We start from the raw sequence: 23,478 nt of genomic DNA on the forward strand, positions 1-23,478 counted from the left end.
GCATAAAAGTGACCACCAGAGCCAAGTCACCTTTACCTACACTGTTATAAGTAGAACCGCCTGAACCTAGCCTACTGTTTAAGGGAGACTGTCATAGCCTAGCCACCGCTACCTACATTGTATAAGGAGGACTGCCTGAGCTTAGACTGTAGACCCTATAGTGTATAAGGGGGTCTGCCTAAGCTTAGCCACCACTTGCTAGACTCTATAAGAAGAACCACCAGAACCTAATCACCATACCCTCCACTGCATAAGAAAGAGCGCCAGAGCCTACCCATCACTTACTATACTGTTTAAGAGGATCTGCCTGAGCTTAGCCCCCACTACCTACACTGTATAAGAAGGACCGCCTGAGCCTAGTCACCACTCACTATACTGTATAAGGATAACCCCCAGATCCTAGCCCCCACTACCTACACTGTATAAGAAGGACCGCCTGAGCCTAGTCACCACTTACTATACTGTATAAGGAGAACCTCCAGATCCTAGTCCCCACTCCCTACATTGTATAAGAAGGACCGCCTGAGCCTAGTCACCACTTACTATACTGTATGAGGGGAACCTCCAGATCCTAGCCCCCACTCCCAACACTGTATAAGAAGGACAGCCTGAGCCTAGTCACCACTTACTATATTGTATAAGGAGAACCTCCAGATCCTATTCCCCACTACCTACACTGTATAAGAAGGACCGCCTGAGCCTAGTCACCACTTACTATACTGTATGAGGGGAACCTCCAGATCCTAGTCACCACTCCCTACACTGTATAAGAAGGACCGCCTGAGCCTAGTCACCACTCACTATACTGTATAAGGAGAAGCTCCAGATCCTAGTCACCACTTCTTACATTGTATAAGAAGGACCGCCTGAGCCTAGTCACCACTTACTATACTGTATAAGGAGAACCGCCAGATCCTAGTCACCACTACCTACACTGTATAAGAAGGACCGCCTGAGCCTAGTCACCACCTACTATACTGTATAAGAGGAACCTCCAGATCCTAGTCACCACTCCCTACACTGTATAAGAAGGACCGCCTGAGCCTAGTCACCACTTACTATACTGTATAAGGAGATCCTCCAGATCCTAGTCACCACTCCCTACACTGTATAAGAAGGACCGCCTGAGCCTAGTCACCACTTACTATACTGTATAAGGAGAACCCCCAGATCTTAGCCTCCACTACCTACACTATATAAGAAGGACCGCCTGAGCCTAGTCACCACTTACTATACTGTATAAGGAGAACCTCCAGATCCTAGCCCCCACTACCTACACTGTATAAGAAGGACCGCCTGAGCCTAGTCACCACTTACTATACTGTATAAGGAGAACCTCCAGATCCTAGTCACCACTACCTACACTATATAAGAAGGACCGCCTGAGCCTAGTCACCACTTACTATACTGTATAAGGAGAACCTCCAGATCCTAGTCACCACTCCCTACACTGTATAAGAAGGACCGCCTGAGCCTAGTCACCACTTACTATACTGTATAAGGAGAACCTCCAGAACTTAGCCCCCACTCCCTACACTGTATAAGAAGGACCGCCTGAGCCTAGTCACCACTTACTATACTGTATAAGGAGAACCCCCAGATCCTAGTCACCACTACCTACACTATATAAGAAGGACCGCCTGAGCCTAGTCACCACTCACTATACTGTATAAGGAGAAGCTCCAGATCCTAGTCACCACTTCTTACATTGTATAAGAAGGACCGCCTGAGCCTAGTCACCACTTACTATACTGTATAAGGAGAACCTCCAGATCCTAGTCACCACTCCCTACACTGTATAAGAAGGACCGCCTGAGCCTAGTCACCACTTACTATACTGTATAAGGAGATCCTCCAGATCCTAGTCACCACTCCCTACACTGTATAAGAAGGACCGCCTGAGCCTAGTCACCACTTACTATACTGTATAAGGAGAACCTCCAGAACTTAGCCCCTGTTGTGAACTCTGTTTTCGGGCTCTCTCTTGTGGTCACACGTGGTATTGTGTGAGTTTTGTTTTTGGGCTCCCCCTGGTGGCTTTGTTTGTTATCCTGCGGATCTGTGGCTGAATCAGCTGCCTCGTTATGCACTAGGGAGTTTCCTATTTAGCTCTGCTTCACCTCCACTTGTTGCCGGCTGTCAATGTATTCAGTGCTATTCTGATCTCCCCTGATTATCTTCGTTTTCGGTCTTTTCTGGAGAAGCTAAGTTTCTGTTTGATTATTTTTTGCTCATCAGTCTGCAATAAGATTTCAGTGTATGATGAGTTTAGTCCAGCTTGCTAATATGTGAGTTCTTGCGGCTGATAAGCTCTGGGGTACGGAGTTGCTTCCCCCGCACCGTTAGTTGGTGCGGGGGCTCGAGCAATCTCTGCGTGGATATTTTGCTTAGGGTTTTCTATTGACCGCACAGCTCCCTTCCTATTTTCTGCTATCTAGTGTTAGCGGGCCTCATTTGCTAAATCTATTTCATCTCTGCGTTTGTGCTTTCCCCTTAACTCACCGTTAATATTTGTGGGGGCTTTTCTATATCTTTGGGGTCATTTCTCTGAGGCAAGTAAGGACTTTACTTTCCCTCTAGGAATAGGTAGTTTCTCAGGCCGTGAAGAGACGTCTAGGATTTTCAGGTAACGTTCCACGGCTGCCTATAGTTGTTTGCGGATAGGATCAGGTTGCGGTCAATCCAGATACCACTTCCCAGAGCTGGTCATCGGTTTAGTTACTTAGCTAGTCAAACTTGCGATCCTTGCCACTAGGATCATAACAGTACAGCCGGCCCAGTAAAGTGTTAATTGCATGGCAGAAGCAGGAGAAAAGAAGCTTGGAGATTTTTTTTTTTTTTTTTTGCTGCCGTGTGTCTAGCTGCTGTGTGTCTGGCTTCTCTCCTCCTCTTAATCTTGGTGTGGCTCTGAGTTCAGCTGCTGACATGGATATCCAGAGTTTGGCCTCCAGTGTAGATCATCTTGCTGCAAGGGTACAAAGTATTCAGGATTTTGTTGTTCACAGTCCTATGTCAGAGCCTAGAATACCTATTCCGGAGTTGTTTTCTGGAGATAGATCTAGGTTCCTGAATTTTAAGAACAATTGTAAATTGTTTCTTTCTTTGAAACCTCGTTCCTCTGGTGATTCCGTTCAGCAAGTTAAGATTATTATTTCTTTCTTGCGCGGCGACCCTCAAGATTGGGCCTTCGCATTGGCGCCAGGGGATCCTGCATTGCTCAGTGTGGATGCGTTTTTTCTGGCCCTTGGATTGCTCTATGAGGAACCTAATCTTGAGAACCAGGCTGAAAAAGCTTTGTTGGCCCTCTCTCAGGGGCAAGATGAAGCAGAGGTGTATTGCCAGAAATTTCGGAAATGGTCGGTGCTTACTCAGTGGAATGAGTGTGCCCTGGCTGCAAATTTCAGAAAGGGTCTTTCTGAAGCCATTAAGAATGTCATGGTGGGGTTCCCTACGCCTGCAGGTCTGAATGAGTCAATGACTCTGGCCATTCAGATTGATCGGCGTTTGCGGGAGCGCAAACCTGCGCACCATTTGGCGGTGTCTTCTGAACAGACACCTGAGTCTATGCAATGTGATAGAATTCTGACCAGAAGTGAACGGCAAAATTATAGACGGCAAAATGGGTTGTGCTTTTATTGTGGTGACTCAGCTCATGTTATCTCACATGCTCTAAGCGCACAAAAAAGATTGATAAATCTGTCACCATCGGTACTTTACAGCCTAAGTTCATTTTGTCTGTTACCCTGATTTTTTCCCTGTCATCTTACCCGGTTATGGCTTTTGTAGATTCAGGTGCTGCCCTGAGCCTGATGGATTTGTCATTTGCCCGGCGCTGTGGTTTTGTTTTGGAGCCTTTAAAATTCCCTATTCCACTAAGGGGTATTGATGCTACACCATTGGCTATGAATAACCTCAGTACTGGACGCAAGTGACCATGTGCATGACTCCTGTTCATCAGGCGGTGATTCGCTTTCTCGTTCTGCATAATTTGCATGATGTTGTCGTGTTGCGTCTGCCTTGGTTGCAGACTCATAATCCAGTCCTGGATTGGAAAGCAATGTCTGTGTCAAGTTGGGGTTGCCAGGGAATTCATGGTGACGTGTTGTGGATTCTGTTTGCGGGCTCCCTCTGGTGGTTACTGCTGGTACTGGGTGACTTTGGTGGGTTGCGGCCTTTGGTTTCCATCTGTCCATCAGAGGCTGGGTGTTTCCTATTTTACCTGGCCGTTCTGTCATTTCCCTTGCCGGCTATCAATGTGTTCAGATGTGCTCTGTTTGGTTCCTGCCTACCTGCTCCCAGATCTTTCAGGATAAGCTAAGTGCTGATTTTCAGTTGTTTGTTTTTTTGTCCAGCTTGCTTAGAATGTCTCTTTGTTAGCTGGTTGCTCTAGTGGACTGAGGTTCTCCCCATGTGCCATGAGTTGGCACATGGGTTCTTGTAATCTCAGGATGGTTTTTTTTTATTAGGGTTTTTTGCTGACCGCTCAGTCCCCTTTTGTGTCATTCTGCTTTCTAGTTTTCAGCGGGCCTCTATTTGCTAAAGCTATATACATCATCTCTATGTGTGTGCCTTCCTCTCATTTCACCGTCAATACATGTGGGGGGCAACTATACCTTTGGGGTTAATTCCTCTGGAGGCAAGTGAGGTCTTTGTTTTCTCTGCAGTACTAGTTAGCTCTTAGGCTGGTGCGTGGCGTCTAGAACCAACGTAGGCACGCTCCCTGGCTATCTCTAGTTGCGTTTGTCAGGCGTAGGGCAGCGGTCAGCCCAGGTTCCATCACCCTAGAGCTCGTCCGATATTTATTATACTTTGCTTATCCTGTGCTATCCCTAGCCATTGGGGATTCATGACAGTATAGCCGGCCCACAAAGTGTTAATTGTTTGGGCTGAAGCAGGAGAAAAAGAAGTGTTCTAGGGAAATTTTTTTTTTTTTCCTTCAGAGTTTTGCTGCCTAGCCCTTAATTGCTGTCTAGCTGCTTCTTACCTCCTCTTAACCCTTGAATGGCTCTGATCTTAGCTGTTTATCATGGATGTCCAGAGTTTGGCTTCCAGCCTGAGTAATCTCGCGGCAAAGGTTCAAAACATACAGGATTTCGTTGTTCATACTCCCATGTCTGAACCTAGAATTCCTATTCCAGAGTTTTTTTCTGGAGATAGATCTACCTTCCTGAATTTCAGGAATAATTGTAAATTGTTTCTCTCTTTGAAATCTCGCTCCTCTGGAGACCCTGCTCAACAGGTCAAGATTGTTATATCGTTCCTACGGGGCGACCCTCAGAATTGGGCATTTGCATTGGCACCAGGGGATCCTGCATTGCTCAGTGTGGATGCGTTTTTTCTGGCATTGGGATTGCTCTATGAGGAACCTAACCTAGAGATTCAGGCTGAAAAGGCTTTATTAGCCCTCTCTCAGGGGCATGATGAAGCGGAAATATATTGTCAGAAATTTCGGAAATGGTCGGTGCTTACTCAGTGGAATGAGTGCGCCCTGGCTGCAAACTTCAGAAATGGTCTTTCTGAGGCCATTAAGGATATTATGGTGGGGTTCCCTCCGCCTACAGGTCTGAATGAGTCTATGGCTATGGCCATTCAGATTGATCGGCGTTTACGGGAGCGCAAACCCGTGCACCAGTTGGCGGTGTCTTCTGAACAGGCACCTGAGACTATGCAATGTGATAGAATTCAGTCCAGAAGTGAACGGCAAAATTATAGGCGGAAAAATGGTTTGTGTTTTTATTGTGGTGATTCAGCTCATGTTATATCAGCATGCTCTAAACGCACAAAAAAGGTTGATAAATCTTTTGCCATTGATACTCTGCAGTCTAAGTTCATTTTGTCTGTGACTTTGATTTTTTCACTGTCTTCCATTTCCGTCGATGCCTATGTGGATTCAGGCGCTGCCCTGAGTCTTATGGATTGGTCATTTGCTAAACGCTGCGGTTTTAGTCTAGAGCCTCTGGAAGTTCCTATTCCTCTGAAGGGAATTGATTCTACACCATTGGCTATGAATAAACCGCAGTATTGGACACAAGTGACCATGCGCATGACTCCCGTTCATCAGGAGGTGATTCGCTTCCTTGTACTGTATAATTTACATGATGTACTAGTGCTTGGTCTGCCATGGTTACAAACTCATAATCCTGTCCTGGACTGGAAAACAATGTCTGTGCTAAGCTGGGGATGTCAGGGGGTTCATGATTATGCACCTCCGATTTCTATCGCTTCATCTACTCCTTCGGAGATCCCTGCGTTTTTGTCGGATTATAGGGATGTTTTTGAGGAGCCTAAGCTCAATTCGCTCGCTCCTCATAGAGAGTGTGACTGTGCTATAGAATTGATTCCTGGCAGTAAGTTCCCTAAGGGTCGTTTATTTAATCTGTCACTGCCAGAGCATACTGCTATGCGGAATTATATTAAGGAGTCCTTGGAAAAGGGACATATTCGTCCATCTTCGTCCCCTCTGGGAGCAGGTTTTTTTTTCGTGGCAAAAAAAGATGGTTCCCTGAGGCCTTGTATAGATTATCGCCTTCTGAATAAGATTACAGTCAAATACCAGTATCCATTGCCATTATTTACCGATTTGTTTGCTCGCATTAAGGGGGCTAGGTGGTTCACTAAAATAGATCTTCGTGGTGCGTATAATCTGGTGCGGATAAAACAGGGTGATGAGTGGAAAACCGCATTTAATACGCCTGAGGGCCATTTTGAGTATTTGGTAATGCCTTTTGGACTCTCCAATGCTCCGTCAGTCTTTCAGTCCTTTATGCACAATATTTTCCGTGAATATCTGGATAAGTTTATGATTGTGTATTTGGATGATATTTTGGTGTTTTCTGATGACTGGGAGTCTCATGTTCTACAGGTCAGGAAGGTGTTTCAGGTTTTGCGGGCCAATTCTCTGTTTGTGAAGGGCTCAAAGTGTCTCTTCGGAGTCCAGAAGATTTCTTTTTTGGGGTACATTTTTTCTCCTTCTACTATTGAGATGGATCCCGTTAAGGTTCAGGCTATTTGTGACTGGACACAACCTACATCTGTTAAGAGCCTTCAGAAGTTCTTGGGGTTTGCTAATTTTTATCGTCGGTTCATTGCTAATTTTTCCAGTATTGTTAAACCTTTGACTGATTTGACTAAAAAGGGTGCTGATGTTGCTGATTGGTCTCCTGCGGCCGTGGAGGCCTTTCGGGAACTTAAGCGCCGGTTTTCTTCTGCTCCTGTGTTGTGTCAACCAGATGTTTCACTTCCTTTTCAGGTGGAGGTTGATGCTTCCGAGATTGGAGCGGGGGCGGTTTTGTCACAGAGAAGTTCTAATGGCTCGGTGATGAAGCCATGTGCTTTCTTCTCCAGAAAATTCTCGCCCGCCGAGCGCAATTATGATGTGGGTAATCGGGAGCTTTTGGCCATGAAGTGGGCATTTGAGGAGTGGCGTCATTGGCTTGAGGGTGCTAAACATCGCGTGGTGGTCTTGACTGATCACAAGAATCTCATTTACCTTGAGTCTGCCAGGCGTTTGAATCCTAGACAGGCTCGTTGGTCGTTATTTTTTTCTCGTTTCAATTTCGTGGTTTCATACCTGCCAGGTTCAAAGAATGTGAAGGCAGATGCTCTTTCCAGGAGTTTTGTGCCTGACTCTCCTGGAGACACTGGGCCTGCTGGTATCCTTAGGGATGGGCAGGGGCGTAACTACCGCGGTCGCAGCGGTCGCCATTGCGACCGGGCCCCGCAGGTCAGGGGCCCCGGGCCGGCAGGTCTGAGCAGAGCAGGGCCAGGCTGGCCATCGGGCACTTCTGGCAAATGCCAGAAGAGCCGATGCCAGTAGTGGGCCGCTGCACTGTTCCTCCCCCGGAACCCCCCCCAGTGCCGCCGCCGCCGCCGCATTTAACTATACCGGCGTCTATGACACCGGTATAGTTCAATGCAATGATGGGAGGAGAGAGCGTCACCTGACGCTTCCTCTCCCATCATTCCCCGCTCTGCCTCTGACAGTACACTGCGGGTGCGCGATGACGTCATATCATCGCGCACCTGCAGTGTCCTGGGCAGACTGCAGCCGCCAGGAGCAGCGCGGGCAAAAGGAAAGGTGAGGAGAGTTTTTTTTTTTTTTTCTTTTTAACCGGACTGTGGGGCCATTATCGGGGGGGGGGGGGGATGAGATGTGGGCTGTGCTCTATATATCCCTGTGCGGGCTCTGCTGTATATACCCCTGTGGGGGCTGTGCTGTATATATCCCTGTGCGGGCTCTGCTGTATATATCCCTGTGCGGGCTCTGCTGTATATACCACTGTGCGGGCTCTGCTGTATATAACACTGTGCGGGCTGTGCTGGATATACCACTGTGCGGGCTCTGCTGTATATAACACTGTGCGGGCTGTGCTGTATATACCACTGTGCGGGCTGTGCTCTATATACCCCTGTGCGGGCTCTGCTGTATATAACACTGTGCGGGCTGTGCTCTATATACCACTGTGCGGGCTCTGCTGTATATAACACTGTGCGGGCTGTGCTGTATATACCACTGTGCGGGCTGTGCTCTATATACCACTGTGCGGGCTCTGCTGTATATAACACTGTGCGGGCTGTGCTCTATATACCACTGTGCGGGCTGTGCTCTATATACCACTGTGCGGGCTGTGCTCTATATACCACTGCGGGCTGTGCTGTATATACCACTGTGCGGGCTGTGCTGTATATACCACTGTGCGGGCTCTGCTGTATATACCACTGTGCGGGCTCTGCTGTATATACCACTGTGCGGGCTGTGCTGTATATACCACTGTGCGGGCTGTGCTGTATATACCACTGTGCGGGCTCTGCTGGATATACCACTGTGCGGGCTGTGCTCTATATATCCCTGTGCGGGCTCTGCTGTATATACCACTGTGCGGGCTGTGCTGGATATACCACTGTGCGGTCTGTGCTGGATATACCACTGTGCGGTCTGTGCTGGATATACCACTGTGCGGTCTGTGCTGGATATACCACTGTGAGGGCTGTGCTGGATATACCACTGTGCGGTCTGTGCTGGATATACCACTGTGCGGTCTGTGCTGGATATACCACTGTGCGGTCTGTGCTGGATATACCACTGTGAGGGCTGTGCTCTATATACCCCCTGTGCTGGCTGTGCTGTATATACCCCTGTGCGGGCTGTGCTGTATATACCCCTGTGCGGGCTGTGCTGTATATACCCCTGTGCGGGCTGTGCTGTATATACCCCTGTGCGGGCTGTGCTGTATATACCCCTGTGCGGGCTGTGCTGTATATACCCCTGTGCGGGCTGTGCTGGATATACCACTGTGCGGTCTGTGCTGGATATACCACTGTGCGGGCTGTGCTGGATATACCACTGTGCGGGCTGTGCTGGATATACCACTGTGCGGGCTGTGCTGGCACCCAACACCATGTTGCAGTGCAGGAGATTCCTGCAACAGTCCGAGGCGTATCTAGGGGAAGCGGGGCAGGGGAAGGTGGGGGGGTTGTGGGGGCGGGGGAAGGTGGGGGGGGGGTAGGGGGGGGGCCCCATTTGGAAGTTCGCACCGGGGCCCATAACTTTGTAGTTACGCCACTGGGGATGGGGTAATAGTGTCCGCCGTATCCCCAGACTTGCGACGCGCATTGCAGGAGTTTCAGGTGGATAAACCGGATCGATGTCCACCAGAAAGACTGTTTGTTCCGGATGATTGGACCAGTAGAGTCATCTCCGAGGTCCATTCTTCTGTGTTGGCTGGTCATCCTGGAATATTTGGTACAAGAGACTTGGTGGCCAGGTCTTTTTGGTGGCCTTCCTTGTCTAGGGATGTGCGTACCTTTGTGCAGTCTTGTGAAGTGTGTGCTCGAGCTAAGCCTTGCTGTTCACGGGCTAGTGGGTTGTTGTTATCCTTGCCCATCCCGAAGAGGCCTTGGACGCACATTTCCATGGATTTTATTTCTGATCTCCCGGTTTCACAGAAAATGTCCGTTATCTGGGTTGTGTGTGACCGCTTTTCTAAGATGGTTCATTTGGTGCCCTTGCCTAAGTTGCCCTCCTCCTCTGAGTTGGTTCCTTTGTTTTTTCAGAACGTGGTTCGTTTGCATGGGATTCCGGAGAATATCGTTTCTGACAGGGGATCCCAGTTTGTGTCTAGATTTTGGCGGACGTTTTGTGCCAAGATGGGCATTGATTTGTCTTTCTCGTCTGCATTCCATCCTCAGACGAATGGCCAGACGGAGCGAACTAATCAGACCTTGGAAACTTATTTGAGGTGTTTTGTTTCTGCTGATCAGGATGACTGGGTTGCTTTTTTGCCACTGGCCGAATTTGCTCTTAATAATCGGGCTAGTTCGGCCACGTTGGTCTCTCCTTTTTTTTGTAATTCGGGGTTTCATCCTCGTTTTTCCTCTGGTCAGGTGGAGTCTTCGGATTGTCCTGGAGTGGACGTGGTGGTGGACAGGCTACATCACATTTGGAATCAGGTGGTGGACAATTTGAAGTTATCTCAGGAGAAGACTCAGCAGTTTGCTAATCGCCGTCGCCGCGTGGGTCCCCGACTTCTTGTTGGGGACTTGGTGTGGTTGTCTTCTCGTTTTGTCCCTATGAAGGTTTCTTCTCCTAAGTTCAAGCCTCGGTTCATCGGTCCTTATAGGATCTCGGAGATTCTTAACCCTGTATCTTTCCGTTTGGATCTCCCAGCATCGTTCGCTATTCATAATGTGTTCCATCGGTCGTTGTTGCGGAGGTATGAGGTGCCTGTTGTTCCTTCGGTCGAGCCTCCTGCTCCGGTGCTGGTGGAGGGAGAATTGGAGTATGTTGTTGAAAAGATCTTGGATTCTCGTGTTTCCAGACGCAAACTCCAGTATTTGGTTAAGTGGAAGGGTTATGGTCAGGAGGACAATTCCTGGGTGGTCGCCTCCGATGTTCATGCGACTGATTTGGTCCGCGCCTTCCATAGAGCTCACCCTGATCGCCCTGGGGGTTCTCGTGAGGGTTCGGTGACCCCTCCTCAAGGGGGGGGTACTGTTGTGGATTCTGTTTGCGGGCTCCCTCTGGTGGTTACTGCTGGTACTGGGTGACTTTGGTGGGTTGCGGCCTTTGGTTTCCATCTGTCCATCAGAGGCTGGGTGTTTCCTATTTTACCTGGCCTTTCTGTCATTTCCCTTGCCGGCTATCAATGTGTTCAGATGTGCTCTGTTTGGTTCCTGCCTACCTGCTCCCAGATCTTTCAGGATAAGCTAAGTGCTGATTTTCAGTTGTTTGTTTTTTTGTCCAGCTTGCTTAGAATGTCTCTTTGTTAGCTGGTTGCTCTAGTGGACTGAGGTTCTCCCCATGTGCCATGAGTTGGCACATGGGTTCTTGTAATCTCAGGATGGTTTTTTTTGATTAGGGTTTTTTGCTGACCGCTCAGTCCCCTTTTGTGTCATTCTGCTTTCTAGTTTTCAGCGGGCCTCTATTTGCTAAAGCTATATACATCATCTCTATGTGTGTGCCTTCCTCTCATTTCACCGTCAATACATGTGGGGGGCAACTATACCTTTGGGGTTAATTCCTCTGGAGGCAAGTGAGGTCTTTGTTTTCTCTGCAGTACTAGTTAGCTCTTAGGCTGGTGCGTGGCGTCTAGAACCAACGTAGGCACGCTCCCTGGCTATCTCTAGTTGCGTTTGTCAGGCGTAGGGCAGCGGTCAGCCCAGGTTCCATCACCCTAGAGCTCGTCCGATATTTATTATACTTTGCTTATCCTGTGCTATCCCTAGCCATTGGGGATTCATGACAGTGACGCTCCTGTGGTGTCAATTGCTTCATCCACTCCTTCTGAAGTCCCTGCGTTTTTGTCGGACTACCAGGATGTATTTGATGAGCCCAAACTCAGTTCTCTACCTCCTCATAGGGATTGTGATTGTGCTATAAATTTGATTCCTGGTAGTAAGTTTCCTAAGGGACGACTTTTCAATTTGTCAGTGCCGGAGCATGCTGCTATGCGGAGTTATATAAAGGAGTCTTTGGAGAAAGGACTTATTCGCCCCTCCTCCTCCCCTCTGGGTGCGGGATTCTTTTTTGTGGCTAAGAAGGATGGTTCCCTGAGACCTTGTATTGATTATCGCCTTCTAAATAAAATCACGGTCAAATTTCAGTATCCTTTGCCATTGTTATCTGATCTGTTTGCTCGCATTAGGGGGTCTAGTTGGTTCACCAAGATAGATCTTCGTGGTGCGTATAACCTTGTGCGTATTAAGCAGGGTGATGAATGGAAAACTGCATTTAATACGCCCGAAGGCCATTTCGAGTACTTGGTGATGCCTTTTGGACTTTCTAACGCTCCTTCTGTCTTTCAGTCCTTCATGCACGACATCTTCCGCGAGTATCTGGATAAATTTATGATTGTGTATCTGGATGATATTCTGTTTTTTTCTGATGATTGGGAGTCCCATGTTAAGCAGGTCAGGATGGTGTTTCAGGTCCTGCGTGACAATGCTTTATTTGTGAAGGGCTCAAAATGTCTTTTTGGAGTCCAGAAGGTTTCTTTTTTGGGTTTCATTTTTTCCCCTTCTACTATTGAGATGGACCCAGTCAAGGTTCAGGCTATTCATGACTGGACTCAGCCTACATCTGTTAAGAGTCTTCAGAAGTTCTTGGGTTTTGCTAATTTTTACCGTCGCTTCATCGCTAATTTTTCTGGTGTTGTTAAGCCTTTGACGGATTTGACCAAGAAGGGTTCTGATGTTAGGCTACGTTCACATTTGCGTTGTGCGCCGCAGCGTCGGCGCCGCAGCGCACAACGCAAACAAAAACGCAGCAAAACGCATGCACAACGCTGCGTTTTGCGCCGCATGCGTTGTTTTTTTCATTGAATTTGGACGCAGCAAAAATGCAACTTGCTGCGTCCTCTGCGCCCCGACGCGGGCGCCGCAGCGACGCATGCGGCGCAAAACGCAAGTGCGCCGCATGTCCATGCGCCCCCATGTTAAATATAGGGGCGCATGACGCATGCGGCGCCGCTGCGGCGCCCGACGCTGCGGCGCTGGCCGCAAATGTGAACGTAGCCTTACTAATTGGTCTCCTGCGGCTGTGGAGGCCTTTCGGGAGCTGAAGCGCCGGTTTTCCTCGGCTCCAGTCTTATGTCAGCCAGATGTCTCTCTTCCTTTCCAGGTCGAGGTTGATGCTTCTGAGATTGGAGCGGGGGCTGTTTTGTCGCAGAGAAGCTCTGTTGGCTCTGTGATGAAGCCATGTGCTTTCTTTTCAAGAAAGTTTTTGCCTGCCGAGCGGAATTATGATGTCGGTAATCGGGAGTTGTTGGCTATGAAGTGGGCATTTGAGGAGTGGCGACATTGGCTCGAGGGAGCTAAGCATCGTGTGGTGGTCTTGACTGATCACAAAAATCTGATTTATCTCGAGTCGGCCAAGCGGCTGAATCCTAGACAGGCTCGTTGGTCGTTGTTTTTCTCTCGTTTTGATTTCGTGGTCTCGTACCTGCCTGGTTCGAAGAATGTGAAGGCTGATGCTCTTTCTAGGAGTTTTGTGCCTGACTCTCCTGGAGATTCTGAGCCGGCTGGTATCCTCAGAGAAGGGGTGATTTTGTCTGCCATCTCCCCAGATTTGCGACGAGTGCTGCAGGAGTTTCAGGCGGATAGACCTGACCGTTGTCCACCGGAGAGACTGTTTGTCCCAGATAGATGGACCAACAGAGTTATTTCCGAGGTTCATTCTTCGGTGTTGGCAGGCCATCCTGGAATATTTGGTACCAGAGATTTGGTGGCCAGGTCCTTTTGGTGGCCTTCCTTGTCGCGGGAAGTGCGTTCCTTTGTGCAGTCTTGTGGAATTTTTGCTCGGGCTAAGCCTTGCTGTTCTCGTGCCAGTGGTTTGCTGTTACCTTTGCCTGTCCCGAAGAGGCCTTGGACGCACATTTCCATGGATTTTATTTCAGATCTCCCTGTCTCTCAGAGAATGTCTGTCATCTGGGTGGTGTGTGATCTTTTTCTAAGATGGTCCATTTGGTGCCCTTGCCTAAGTTGCCTTCCTCCTCCGAGTTGGTTCCGCTGTTTTTTCAAAATGTGGTTTGTTTGCACGGGATCCCTGAGAATATTGTTTCCGACAGAGGATCCCAGTTTGTGTCTAGATTTTGGCGGACCTTTTGTGCTAAGATGGGCATTGATTTGTCTTTTTCGTCGGCCTTCCATCCTCAGACGAATGGCCAGACCGAGCGAACTAATCAGACCTTGGAAACCTATTTAAGATGTTTTGTTTCTGCTGATCAGGACGACTGGGTGGCTTTTTTGCCATTGGCCGAATTTGCCCTTAATAATCGGGCTAGTTCTGCTACTTTGATTTCGCCTTTTTTTTGTAATTCGGGGTTTCATCCTCGTTTTTCCTCGGGTCAGGTGGAGCCTTCTGACTGTCCTGGAGTGGATCTTGTGGTGGATAGGTTGCATCAGATTTGGGATCATGTGGTGGACAATTTGAAGCTGTCACAAGAGAAGGTTCAGCGCTTTGCCAACCGCCGTCGCTGTGTGGGTCCTCGACTTCGTGTTGGGGACTTGGTGTGGTTGTCTTCTCGCTTTGTTCCTATGAAGGTCTCCTCTCCCAAGTTCAAGCCTCGGTTTATCGGTCCTTATAAGATTTTGGAAGTCCTTAACCCTGTGTCATTTCGTTTGGACCTCCCAGCATCGTTTGCTATTCATAATGTGTTCCACCGGTCGTTGTTGCGGAGGTATGTGGTGCCTGTGGTTCCTTCGGTTGAGCCTCCTGCCCCTGTGCTGGTTGAGGGAGAATTGGAATACGTGGTGGAGAAGATCTTGGATTCTCGTATTTCTAGACGGAGGCTTCAGTATTTGGTTAAGTGGAAGGGCTATGGTCAGAAGGATAATTCCTGGGTTGTCGCCTCTGATGTTCATGCGGCTGATTTGGTTCGTGCCTTCCATGTGGCTCACCCTGATCGCCCTGGGGGTTTTTGATGAGGGTTCGGTGACCCCTCCTCAAGGGGGGGGTACTGTTGTGAACTCTGTTTTCGGGCTCCCTCTTGTGGTCACACGTGGTATTGTGTGAGTTTTGTTTTTGGGCTCCCCCTGGTGGCTTTGTTTGTTATCCTGCGGATCTGTGGCTGAATCAGCTGCCTCGTTATGCACTAGGGAGTTTCCTATTTAGCTCTGCTTCACCTCCACTTGTTGCCGGCTGTCGATGTATTCAGTGCTATTCTGATCTCCCCTGATTATCTTCGTTTTCGGTCTCTTCTGGAGAAGCTAAGTTTCTGTTTGATTATTTTTTGCTCATCAGTCTGCAATATGATTTCAGTGTATGATGAGTTTAGTCCAGCTTGCTAATATGTGAGTTCTTGCGGCTGGTAAGCTCTGGGGTACGGAGTTAGTTACTTAGCTAGTCAAACTTGCGATCCTTGCCACTAGGATCATAACAGCCCCCACTACTAACACTGTATAAGAAGGACCGCCTGAGCCTAGTCACCACTTACTATACTGTATAAGGAGAACCTCCAGAACTTAGCCGCCACTACCTACACTGTATAAGAAGGACCGCCTGAGCCTAGTCACCACTTACTATACTGTATAAGGGGAATCTCCAGATCCTAGTCACCACTCCCTACACTGTATAAGAAGGACCGCCTGAGCCTAGTCACCACTTACTATACTGTATAAGGGGAATCTCCAGATCCTAGTCACCACTCCCTACACTGTATAAGAAGGACCGCCTGAGCCTTCTCACTACTTACTATACTGTATAAGGGGAACCTCCAGATCCTAGTCACCACTCCCTACACTGTATAAGAAGGACCGCCTGAGCCTAGTCACCACTTACTATACTGTATAAGTGGAACCTCCAGATCCTAGCCACCACTTCTTACATTGTATAAGAAGGACTGCCTGAGCCTAGTCACCACTTACTGTACTGTATAAGGGGAACCTCCAGATCCTAGTCACCACTCCCTACACTGTATAAGAAGGACCGCCTGAGCCTTCTCACTACTTACTATACTGTATAAGGGGAACCTCCAGATCCTAGTCACCACTACCTACACTGTATAAGAAGGACCGCCTGAGCCTAGTCACCACTTACTATACTGTATAAGGGGAACCTCCAGATCCTAGCCACCACTTCTTACATTGTATAAGAAGGACCGCCTGAGCCTAGTCACCACTTACTATACTGTATAAGGAGAACCTCCAGATCCTAGTCCCCACTACCTACACTGTATAAGAAGGACCGCCTGAGCCTTCTCACTACTTACTATACTGTATAAGGGGGGCCACCAAAGCCTATCCACTGCTTACTACATTGTATAATGACTGCCTTAACTTAGCCAACACTGTATAAGGACATAAGAAAGAATAAAATGAAATCAAGCTCACCGTGATTGCATCTTGAGGGTGTTCGGAGCCTGAAAGCAGCTTGTCAAGGCATAGAAATTGTAAAATGAAGGGACTTCAGATCCACGAACTAAGATTATTCACATAAGCAATGCGGAGGAAACACCGTCAGCAATAAAGATTCACATGACCAGCAGCAATGCATTACAGGTGTTTTTGGTCCCTTAATCATGATGCCGAGACCTGGGAAGTGACCTCTTATATTGTCTGTCTGGTGAACACCAGGGCACTAATTAGCTTAGTGTCACAGGGTTACTGTGACAGTGTGGAGTCAGAAGACCGCAGGGTCTGATTGCTCCTACTCCAGGGCTGAGAAGAAGCACTTCTCTTTCATTCTAAATGTGTTTATTTCTTCTGGCAGAAAAGGGGTTAATTGGCCATGTTGGCAATCTCTGTGCTCACAGCTGGGCTCCGTTAACCACTCCTTTCCCCTTTGAAATCTGGGCTCTGGGCTTCTAATCCTTGTCAGAGCTAGCATTTGCTGCATGGCTAATGGTGGGAAAAGATTTCATATGAGAAGGAGAGTTGGAGGAGTTATTAGCGAATGTTGTCTGGTTTGTATGCGTGGTAATTCCGTATCGTCTATTTTGGTTTAGTCCCCTACCTCTATGCCCCAATGCATTCCTCTGTTACATGTGAGTGAATATTTTGTATGCTTAGAATTTTCTGTTAACCCTTGTTTGTATTGCCTTGTTTGTCAGGTTGGTGTACTATGGTGCACAGTAGCGCCCCGTCTCCATGGGAGGGGGAAGAGAACAGACGTAAGGCTAACTCAGTAGATAAGGCAAGGGTGGAGGCCCTGGCATCTTCACCTTCAGAAGTATCCCGAGAAATAGGGTGAGCTAGGGCTCCCCTAGTGTTAGGGACAGAGAAGGAGCCCCTTGTCTCGTTTCACCCGACAGCGGTGTAGCAACATTCAGCTCATTATGATCTGTAACAACGCATAAGTGATTTACAAACAACACAAAACATGTGATCGCAGTATAAATATAAATGTATAGATCCCTAATACACACGTGGTCAAAATTGTTGGTCCCCCTCGTTTAATGACAGGAAAACCCAAAATGGTCACAGAAATAACTTGAATCTGACAAAAGTAATAATAAATAAAAAATATGTGAAAATGAACAAATTAAAGTCAAACATTGCTTTTCAACCATGCTTCCACAGAATTTAAAAAAAAAACTCATGAAATCGGGCTGGACATAAATGATGGGACTAGTGATGAGCGAGCATACTTGGTACTCGAGATTTCTCGAGCATGCTCGGGTGTCCTCCGAGTATTTGTAAGTACTCGGAGATTTAGTTTTCTGCGCTGCAGCTGAATGATTTACATCTGTTAGCCAGCATAAGTACATGTGGGGATTCCCTAGCAACCAGGCAACCCCCACATGGAGGACACCCGAGCATGCTCGGGAAATCTCGAGTACCGAGTATACTCGCTCATCACTAGATGGGACCCTTAACTTAATATTTTGTTGCACAACCTTTTGAGCCAATCAGTGCAATCAAACGATTCCTGTAACTGTCAATGAGACTTCTGCAACTCTCGACTAGTATTTTGGCCACTCCTCAATGGCAAATTGCTCCAGTTGTCTCGTGTTTGAAGGTTGCCTTTTCCAGACAGCAGGTTTCAGCTCTTTCCAAAGATGCTCAATAGGAGTTAGGTCAGGGTTCATAGAAGGCCACTTCAGAATAGTCCAATGTTTTCCTCTTAGCCATTCTTGGGTGTTTTTAGCTGTGTAGTTTGAGTCATTATCCTGTTGCACAGCTGCATTTGGGGATCCTCGGCCATTCTTCCTTGCAGATCCTCTCCAGTTCCGTCAGGTTGGATGGTGAATGTTGGTGGATAACCATTTTCAGGTCTCTCCAGAGATGCTCCATTGGGTTTAGGTCAGGGCTCTGGCTGGGCCAGTCAAGAATGGTCACAGAGTTGTTCTGAAGCTGCTACTTTGTTATTTTAGCTGTGTGCTTAGGGTCATTGTCTTGTTGGAAGGCGAACCTTCGGCCAAGTCTGAGGTCCAGAGCACTCTGGAAGAGGTTTTCATCTAGTATATCTCTGTACTTGGCCGCATTCATGTTTTGTTCAATGACAACCAGTCATCCTGTCCCTGCAGCTGAAAAACACCCCCACAACATGATGCTGCCTCCACCATGTTTCACTGTTGGGATTGTATTGGGCAAGTGATGAGCAGTGCCTGGTTTTCTCCACACATACCGCTTAGAATTATCACAAAAAAGGTCTGTCTTTGTCACGATATGGTATGAAATATCATATAAGTTTAGTTTCTCTGCCAGCACACATAGGGTGGGCGTTGACCCCCCTTCACTCTGTGTTTAGCTTGTCTTGTCAATGAGTGTAGAAGAGTTTTTATTGCTTCTTGCTGGAAATTCCTGACTTCCAGCTCCCAAATCCCTCATACCCCTCCCAAAAGAATTTTTACGATTTCTTGGGAAGGCTTAAACTCTTGTCCAGCTATAACTGGTATGGAAGCTTCCAGAATCATGGAAGTCCTTTGTTCCATTATTGTAAGATATTGGGCCAAGGACTGGGGCTAAGATAATCTTAGATAGAGATTGCTAAAGTCCATTGGAGCATCTATCCATCACTGTAAACATGAGCTTCTAACTCCATCAGGTAAAGAGTTTGGATTTCTCTGTAATTATGCATCACAAATAGGACATATTTGATCTCATTAGAATGCCAACGTTAATACGAGATGAATGCTGGGTTTGTTATGACTATGACATGTTCTGGAGCAGAGATATAGGTATTAGAGAAATTTGTGTGACATTTACCTAAACTGAAGAAAGAGGAGGGCGATCTTAACTCAACCCTTTTGGTGATGTCACAGGCTGTGGGTTATAAGTGTCTGCCATTCTTATATAATTACCTTGTACATAATTGCAATTGTCTCTTTTGTAACATCCTTGTAATATTTTTCGATAAACACTGCCTTAAAATCATTTATGGAGTATAATAATTTATATACTAGATTCGTTCTCCTGTTCTAAAACGTACCCTGTCTCCGGAAGGGAATTGCGCTACTGTGTTGGGTTAGCTTCGGACCCGTTTAATCGAAGCTGGTGGCAGCTTACCATGCAGGCCTTTGGGTGTTGTTGTAGCGACTGCGGCATTGATAATTATTGTTCCTGCCTGAGCGGGAGTAGTTTATCGCGTCGCTGCAGCGTGCTCAATAGCCAGTACATAGCAGGCAGCCTTTCTGGCAACTAATTACCCAGGGTGCAGTACCTAATCTGACCTGAGAGTAAGGGGGGCGCCAGAGAGCTGCAAGTGTTAAGTGGAACTGTAAGCGGGATATACATAAGTCCCTGCAGTTCGTGGTATATTGAAGAGCAGTGGGATACCTACAATAAGCCCCTGCTGTAAACTAAGAGGTCAATAGCCTTGTGTGTGTTTTTTCATCCCATTGTGGAGTGGAGGGATAACTAAGATAAGCCCCCCTGCACATGTGATAGCCATCTGTTGGCTTAAAGTCACCCCGATCCGTGACGTAGGGGTGACGATCACGGTGTGAATCGTGACAAATTGGTGGCAGCGGTGGGATATTAGAGCATTAGTGATTTGGTTTGAGCAATCATTCCTCTCACTAAAAACTTGCAGAAAGTTCTTGTGAGGACTATGCGCAAATAAGTTTGGAGAACGAACTCAGTGTTTATTAGTCCTGAGACAATTGTGTACTGGTAATTATCCCCTCCCTTTCTCTTCGTTTTTCTATCCTATCTTTTATTTGGCAACCATGGCTGCGAAAGGAGAAGCCTGGTACACCCAGCAGAAGAGGTTCACTCTTGCTGGGATATGCATGTACCATGGCCTGAACTCCCAGGGCAAGACCAAGACTCAAATGGTCACTGAAGTGCAATGGGAAGCCTCTCTAGACCACTCTCAGAGCCCGGAAGCCGCAGAAGCCAGCACTAGCGAACATGGCGCTGCAGCAGAGGTCCAACCACTGAATGCCGGCCCTATTAGAAACCAGGGCGGATTGGACCCCTACCTGCAGGCGGCCTTGAAAGAATTCCCCACGGACGACTATGAGGGACGTCGGCAGCTGATTCAGCAATACCGGCAGGAGGCCGAGGCCCGAGCCGAGCGAGAGGCCCAGGCCCAGCGGGAGGCTGAGAGAGCCGAGCGACAAGCGGAGCGGGAGTACCAGCTGCAGATAGCCCGATTGCAAATGCAGGGGTCGGCCTAGTCCGGCCGTGAGCCCAGCAGCGCTCAGACACCGAAGCCCCGGCCCGAGCACTTTCCTGTTATGGAAAAGGATGGGGACTTGGACACTTTTCTGCGGGCCTTTGAGAAAGCCTGCAGACAGTACCAGCTGCCTACACAAGAATGGGCACGATACCTGACACCAGGACTGAGAGGCAAAGCTCTGGAGGCATTTGCTCCCCTCCCTCAAAAACAAGATGGTAACTATGAGGCCATCAAGCAGGCTCTGATAGCCAAGAACCAGCTTACACCCAAGGTTTACCGTAGAAAGTTCCGGACCCTCCAACGTGGCCCACACGACAGTTACAGTGATGTGGTGCATGGACTGGGGACCCACTTTGACCAGTGGACCCAAGGACTGTCAGTGACCACCTTTGCACAGCTGCGAGACCTGATGATCAAAGACCAGTTCTTCCATCTTTGCCCAGCTGAGGTGCGACAGTTCGTGATGGACAGAGAACACAAAGACGTGACGAAAGCAGCGCAGATTGCCGATGCCTATGAGGCCAACCGTAGATCGGAAGTGCGGAAGCCAGTCACCACCAGCTGGAGAGGGGGTAAGCCTGCATCCAACGCCAGTACCCCTGCCAGCCAACACACCAGAGGTCCTGTCCCCGTAGCCAACAGCACCAGACCTACCACCGAACCCCGCAAGTGTTACTTCTGCAATCGGACTGGTCATATCAGTCCCAGCTGTCCAGACAAGCAAAAGAACCCCTCATCCAAGGCCCCAGGGCCTAATGTAGCAGTTCTTTTGGTGGGTGGTGTGGCTGGGAGGGTGTGTGACAACGTACAGCACGTCACTGTGGGAGGCCATGTTGATACAGGCCTCAAGGACACCGGGGCTGAACGAACCCTCATCCGACCCGAACTGGCGGCCCCTGAAGAAATCATTCCGGGGAAAACCCTAACTGTCACTGGGATTGGGGGCATCAGCTGTCCCTTGCCAATGGCCCGGGTTTATATTGATTGGGGTGCCGGGAGCGGGGTGAAGGAAGTGGGGCTGTCATATAATTTGCCCACTGATGTTTTGTTGGGGACTGATTTGGGGAGGATGGTTTCATACTACGTCCCTGACACCCCTCCCCAATCTACTAATGAGGGTAACGTTAACCCTGATGATGATGATGATGATGGGAAATCGCATGTGTTACCTGACCATGCTTTATCTTGTAATGATGCATCTGCTAACCATTTTTTCCCTAGGATTGAAGGTGAAAATGTTGTACCTGTGCCAACTGAACCTGATAACCATTTTTCTGCAAATGTTAATGTGTCCATAGGTACAGGAGTGCTCAGCCACGTCGCTCTGCGGAGTGAGACGGCTGAGGAACCCTGTTATGGACCTGGTGGTTAGGTGCACCAGGAATGACCTGATAGTTAAACACGGAATCAGGAAGAGCTCTGGGGAAATGGGAACTCTGCTGACCGCAAACCCTACTCCTATCAACACAACTAGAAATAGCCGTGGAGCGTGCCTGACTCTGCCTAGATGCCTCTTCACAGCCTAAGAGCTAACTACCCCTAAAGAAAGGGAAACAAAGCCTTACTTGCCTCAGAGAAATTTCCCCAAAGGTAAAAGCAGCCCCCCCACAAGTATTGACTGTGAGATAAGAGGAAATCACAAACACAGGATGAAATAGGTTTTAGCAAAGAGAGGCCAGTCTAACTAAACAGATTGAGGATAGAAAAGGGACCTTTGCGGTCAACACAAAAAGCTACAAAAACCACGCAGAGTGTGCAAAAAATACCCCCGCACCGGCTCACGATGCGGTGGTGCCACTCTGCACCCCCAGAGCTTCCAGCTAGCCAGGTAGTTTCATGATTGCAAGCTGGACTAGAACTTAGCAAGAAAAACCATATGTAACAAATGAACAAGCAGGAACTTAGCTTGTGCTGGAGTAGACAGGTCCTCAGAAAGATCCAGGAGAGATCTGAACCAGTACTAGAACATTGACAGCTGGCATGGAGTAACGATCTGAGTGGAGTTAAATAGAGAATCAGCCTAGCCCCAAACGAGGGCAGCTGGAGAATGAATCTCAGAACCAGCAGCTCCACTCACAGCCACCAGAGGGAGTCCACGGAGAAAACTCACCGAAGTACATTCATGACCACAGGAGAGAGTTCGAGAACGGAATTCACAACAGTACCCCCCCTTGAGGAGGGGTCACCGAACCCTCACCAGAGCCCCCAGGCCGATCAGGACGAGCCAAATGAAAGGCACGAACTAAATCGGCAGCATGGACATCAGAGGCAACAACCCAGGAATTATCCTCCTGACCATAGCCCTTCCATTTGACCAAGTACTGAAGTTTTCGTCTCGAAATACGAGAATCCAAAATCTTCTCCACCACATACTCCAACTCCCCCTCGACCAACACCGGAGCAGGAGGATCAACGGAGGGAACCATAGGCGCCACATATCTCTGCAGCAACGACCTATGGAACACATTATGGATGGCAAAAGAAGCAGGAAGGGCCAAACGAAATGATACAGGATTAAGAATTTCAGAAATCTTATAAGGACCAATGAAACGAGGCTTAAACTTAGGAGAAGAAACCTTCATAGGAACAAAACGAGATGATAACCAAACCAAATCCCCAACACGAAGTCGGGGACCAACACGGCGACGGCGGTTAGCGAAACGTTGAGCCTTCTCTTGGGACAAGGTCAAATTGTCCACCACATGAGTCCAAATTTGTTGCAACCTGTCCACCACAGAATCCACACCAGGACCGTCCGAAGGCTCAACCTGCCCTGAAGAAAAACGAGGATGAAAACCAAAATTACAAAAAAAAGGCGAAACCAAAGTAGCCGAACTGGCCCGATTAGTAAGGGCGAACTCAGCTAATGGCAAGAAGGTCACCCAATCATCCTGATCCGCAGAAACAAAGCATCTCAG

General features: G+C 48.2%; 1 protein-coding gene across 1 annotated transcript in view; it reads left to right on the plus strand.

Moving 5' to 3' along the window:
• Positions 1-23,478, plus strand: part of DNHD1 (dynein heavy chain domain 1) — a 458,413-nt gene that overhangs the window by 403,797 nt on the left and 31,138 nt on the right. The gene's annotated exons all lie outside the window — the stretch shown is intronic.

The sequence above is a fragment of the Ranitomeya variabilis genome, chromosome 3 (assembly GCF_051348905.1).
Source record: "Ranitomeya variabilis isolate aRanVar5 chromosome 3, aRanVar5.hap1, whole genome shotgun sequence".
Lineage (NCBI taxonomy): Eukaryota > Metazoa > Chordata > Amphibia > Anura > Dendrobatidae > Ranitomeya > Ranitomeya variabilis.